Genomic DNA, 6,000 nt, shown 5'->3' with positions numbered 1-6,000 from the left:
TACGTTACATCGTAGTAATATAACTGATATATTTCTCATATAGGGAGATATTGATATATATATATATATATATATATTAACAAAAAAAATAGAAAATGCATTTAGTCATGTCAAATGTTGTTAATATTGGTTTAGTTATTTGTCAATTTGTCGTCACCAAGTTATTGGTGCTTGGGAAAATCTCTATTGGATGTGCCTGTCCCCATATTGTCTCCCTACCTTTTGATAATTAATAAACTCTTTCTTGAATCTAAGAATTTTGTTCCATAATTAATTCGTTTAATTGTGCCGAAATTATCATTTGGTAAATACTGTATAGTATTTTCATTGCCGACATTTGGTTAATGCTAAATGGAATTTATTCTATTGATGTGATATTATCGGATATCTAATCATTTATGATATAACTCATCCAATCTCAAAAAATTAATACTAGTGTTTATAGTTTTGAATATATTCTGTTTTCAAATAAAGGTTCTAGATGGAGATGTGTGGTGGGATATGGTTGATTTAGCTGCAGGAACGAGCCAAATTGTATCATAATTCTATAGATAAATATTACATCAAATTCGTCATCCCCCCAGTTATTATCAGAATTCATTTTTCCACTTTTAATATGAATATATGTCGACTCTCTTACGATTATTTTATAGTATATTTAACTATTAGTTAAATTCATTAATTAGTTGGAGGGAGAGACATTAGATGATGATAACCATGTTACCACTTCCATAGAACTTACACTTTACGGGACACGATTCAATGTTTTTGTACTTGTTGAAGTTCAATGTACATAAGATGTCGTTTTAACCTATGTAATATAGATTCGTATTACTTCCTTTCACAGAGCTAATCAGGAAAAATATTAATATGTGAAAATATTTCTATTTTACTTCTTTATGTGGTGTATGTTATGGTTTTATGATATGGTTTATTTTCTAAAAACACCGTCGATCTTATAATGTTATGGGTAATTTCCTTTTAGGATTTTCTTATGAAAACAGTTTTGTGGTTTTTTTTTTTGCTTTCTCTGTAATGTTTTCTATCACAAAAGGAAATAAGTATCTATCGCCTAATGATTTTTTTTTCCAGTTTTACATGTTAAAAAGAACAAACAAAATCTGATGTTACGGTGTGAGACATTTGTTTGGTTGATCGATTCATGTGTGTGAATCTGTGATACATTTGTTTAACAACTAAAGTCTAAAGATTTTGTATTACTTTCTTCCAAAACAATCCAATTGAAAATATGATACGCTGGGAAATTATACTTAGCTCAACTCTAACCTTGACTGATGCAGAAAACTTAACTAAACTTTATTGTTTACGAAGCTGCATGTTCTAGACAAACCACTGCTCAATTTGGAACATCAAAGTACAAGTTTATATGCTAAAAAATTGCTATAATTAATTAAGATAAAGATGCATCTTAGCAAGTTGGTCATTTACATAATGATACTTTATGTCATCGATATTCTCTCTTTACATAAGTATATAGTCATATTATATGCATCGGTAGATATATATATTTTCATTGCTTTAATTTACATAACATGAGCCTAATAGTAGAGAAAAGGCTACGAAAGAAAGGCTATGTGTGACCAAGATTTTGTAGGTGCTTATCTTGAATCTTTGAACTTCATAAGAAGCAGTACAAGTACAAATTCAAATCTTTTATAAGATTTTTAAGTTACTATATATGGTTTTGTTTTTAATTCAAACTGTGAACATTATAAAATATAATTTATTAATTTAAATGTATAACCTTCTATAAACTTGACAATATTATGTATACTATAATAAGATATTTAATTAAAATATTTCGTATTAACTTCAATTATCTTTTCAAGTAAGTAGAGGCATGTGTATTATATTTCACAAACAAAATTCTTAATGATTTTTTAGTACAAGTTCTCACAAATAACGCATTCAATAAATTAATCCTTTGGACTGAACAAAAGTGTACTCTTTAATTTATAATTTACTTGTATTACCTATTTTATTATAGATTAAGAATATTTGTCCTTATAATAGTTTTTTTGTTTGTCTTTTCAACCGTAGAAGCAACAGGCAGAATATCCACGTGTACTGATAGGTTCTTTGTAGACGAAATTAAGATCCCTTTTATTTTTTTCTAAGTTTTTATATTCTTATGTACTTTTTGTTTAATATCAAAAAGCAAGTTTCCCGGTAACAAGGTCCGGCCGCTCGAGTGTAAAGCAGACAATTATAATGAAACATAAAGCAAATTTCTAAATTTTAATTGATTACATAAAAGCAGAAAAATTGTTTTAAAAATTCAGCATATTAAAGGAGTAATCATGTTTGTTTGATGTGTTACGGTTGTTACGAGTTTTTTTCTACACCAAGACTTGCCTCAAATTTTCGGACCTATATATAGCAAATGAAAAAAAAAAAAAAAGACCTTTTATATTGGTAAATGAAATTTAAGCACCGGTTGTGAAATATTAGACATGATTTACACTTTTTGCTTAACCTATGAATTCTAGTATCAGAAAACATTCGAAAGTACATATTTTACCAATATACCAAATGAATTTCTGAAAATTGGGATCTTAAAATTCATAGTAAACAAATTATTTTGATATGAGGTTTTCTAATATGATCTAACTTGATTATCAAATTTGTGGGTTTTTGTTTTCTTGTTTTTTTTAGAAGTCTTCTAGTTACACTATGTAATTGAGATTGTATATAAAGATACATAAATTAAGTAATACTAAAAAAAATTGACATCTTTGTAAATGGAAAATAAAAACAAAGAATCAAACAAAAACATGGTGAAAAAAATATCCACCCACTTATATTAATAAAACATATATATATATATATATATATATATATATATATATATATAAATTCGAATTGTTAGTGCCACAATTACAAAAAAAAAAATGCATATAACATTGTGGGTTTTGCCGGTTTATGTTTACCTTTGTTTTTGCTATAAAAAGCCAATACTCCTTCATTTTCTTTAGACATCTGATCTCATTCTCTCATCTTCTCTAGCTTCCTTCTCTTCCTTTTCTTCTCTTCTTTCCACATAAACTTTTTCTTATATTAATTCTTAATTATGGTGCCGCAAGAAATCTACTGTCATCTAGGGTTATCTTGAAGATTAGAGTTGATTCTAGTACACACATAGAGGAACATCCTTGCCTCATGAGTCACAAACATGGGCTATCTAACTAACTGTTTTGTGTTTTTATGCTATAGTATTGTATAATCAAATAACTTGTGTGCTTGTATATATGCCTCTAGTTAGAGTTGTTATCATGGTTATATATAGATGTTGATTTGGTGGAGGAAGAGAGCTTTCTTCGGTCCACTCATGGAGTAATATGTGAGATTTAATTGACTCTTGACTCATTCATCCAAATACCAAATGAATGAATATGCCCGCATATGGTAAATGAATGAATGATGCGAGAGACAGTTTGAGTCTTCACTTCTCTATGCTTGGACTGAAGGGAGCTCCCTATTTTTACTTTCCTACGTCGGACCACATTTCATCTAGATGTATACAAGCATTGATTTTTTTGTGTGTAACTAATGATCAAGTTCAACGTTGATATATATAAGTAAGTCTGACACTCGACTTATATGAGTGTTTCTGGTGTTATGTTTTGCAGGATTCAGCCGTGGACCTCCCTGAACATTTTCGAGTCCAATCTATGAAGATTTTACATTCTCTTTGTAATGAGTTGGCATTAAAAGTTTCACCACAAAAAGCAATATATGTTTCTAGATAAGGTTTCACTAATTCATCACCAAATGTATTTTCTGTTTCCTTTGTAATTCATGTAAGGTATTTATGTATCTAAGCTATTAATCTAAGCTATTTCAATATTACTAAACGCAACTGCAAGTTCAGAAATTTATCTAGCTGTTGATCCATAAGATCAGATTATAAGAAACCAATGAAAAAGTGGTATATATATATATATATATATGAAATGTTCAAACACAATGTCTTTACATGTGTTTGAATAATTAGGGTTTTGACATTAAAACCCTAAGATGGGCTGTAAAGTATCAAATTCAGACGAGAGAGAGAAAAAGAGATCTCAGTGTTCAACGACAACATCACCTCGGGTCTTGATCTCTTTTCATTGCAACAAGTTCCTAGATATGTCTTCTTCATGGTTGGAAATAAAAACCCTTTAATGACTAAACTACCCTCATGCTAGGGTATCCTCTAGAGGGCAAAATCGAATTAAGATCGACATTTGACGAGTGTCAACATCATCATCATGCATTGATCTACATTTTGTTCACATATATGCTGTATTTTCCATTGTACTAATTTACAACTTGAAATATTTGAATATTATTGTGAAAAAGAATCATTCTTTAGATCGGGGTTACTGAGCGTAATCTTCACATAATCAAAAACTATGATTTTTATCTAGGTTATAATAATCTATGGAGCATGACTAAATATATGTTTGAGATTCTTGTAATGATGCCACACATCTCCACCCAATAGGAAGAAGAAGAAAAAAAAAAGAATTTTAACTAATTGAAGTTAAAATAATTATATGTATATGTGTAGACATAGTTAAGAATAAGATACCAATTTTTAATATTAATTAAGAAGTATCAAAATTATGCTATTTTAAAGCATACAATTGTATGCCAAATATAGGTGACAATCTTTTTCCAATCCACTTTATAATATTGTGTGTGTATATTTTCTTTATTCTTTTTACTCATTGTTCTTTCTACATGTGTGGATTTATGGGTTTTGACATGTGGCATAGTCCTATGAGAAGTGACCTTGACACACATGTATACATACTGTAGATATGTATCGAGTATGAAACTTAATTACTAAATGGTTTGGTTTGATTGAAGAAGCCAGCGCATGTGTTAGATTAGTTATTATGGAATTTCCAACCTATGCTCAGATATTGTGTGTGAAATGTCTAAATTTGACAGCTATTCTACAATATGTCAGCTAAAAGGCCTCAAGCGTCTTTTTATTAGGGTAGAAGAAATAAGAGACACACAATTTTTAACGAGGTTCAACAAATGCCTACGTCCTCAAACTTTGTTGGTAATACTTTTTAAGCACAATTACAGTTAGTGTTTAATATTGGATTTACACAAACCTAAGATCTTTTTTTCGCTTGTTCCCAATCTATTCCCAACCCACTAAGAAATCCCTAAGATCAACAATACTAATCTACACCCAGGATTCTCACTTAGAAACAAAAACCCCCACCTTTTTGCCCCAAAAATGCCAAAAGGCTTACAAGGTTTTTCCTCTCTTTTTCACGTTCTCAAGAGGTAAGTTTCTAAGTCCTAGAATCTCTATATTTAAGGGATTTCGTGCCTCTCCCAAGCTAACAACTTTCCTAAAATCTAGAGAAAATATTCCATTTAACTTTATTCTTTGTTAAACGAATATTTCCTTTCTCCATTAAATCTTCTAAATATCTTCAAGCTTCCTTTTTCTTCGTGCTTTACCTCCAAGCAATATCCCAAAATGTGCCTTAAGTATATCTTCATAAATCTTCAAAACCAAAACATACAAACAAAATCAACAGGCCTCTGATGCTCTTTTATCAGACAGACGCTTGTGCATACATCAGACGTCTGTGCCGAGACAGAAGCTTGTGCAGACATATTTTGTACAGCTTCCTGAACTTTATCTTCAACTTGAGCTTGCCCACATACACTTACATTCTCCCCCTTTTTTACTGAGTTTTATAACTCAAGCACAACACTTCATGATTCTTGGAAATCCATAACACAACCTCTTGAAGACTCCCCCATAATCAAACAACATCTTGGAAACTCCCCCTATAAACAAAATCATATTCTTCTTACACCATCTCCCCCTGCTTGAGTGGTAAAACTCATTAAAAAACATTAAGAGCTCAAGTTTAGACAAAGCATCCTTGACAAAGCATCCTGAAATATCAACCATCAGCACAAGACTTTGATCAGTCGTCAAACAGACAATTGTCTTTCTTC

General features: G+C 30.3%; 1 long non-coding RNA gene across 1 annotated transcript; it reads left to right on the top strand.

Annotated features, from left to right (window-relative positions):
- The first annotated feature begins 2,994 nt into the window (after window positions 1–2,994).
- LOC147937405 (uncharacterized) lies at window positions 2,995–3,895 on the top strand. Its single transcript, XR_015568182.1, has 2 exons — window positions 2,995–3,537; window positions 3,651–3,895. It is a non-coding gene; the product is annotated as an uncharacterized LOC147937405 (long non-coding RNA).
- Window positions 3,896–6,000: the final 2,105 nt, after the last annotated feature.

The sequence above is a fragment of the Camelina sativa genome, chromosome 10, assembly GCF_030686135.1.
Source record: "Camelina sativa cultivar CO46 ecotype springtype chromosome 10, ASM3068613v1".
NCBI classification, from domain to species: domain Eukaryota; kingdom Viridiplantae; phylum Streptophyta; class Magnoliopsida; order Brassicales; family Brassicaceae; genus Camelina; species Camelina sativa.
The sequence above is the reverse complement of the archived record's forward strand: the minus strand, read 5'-3'. Positions and strand labels throughout refer to the sequence as shown.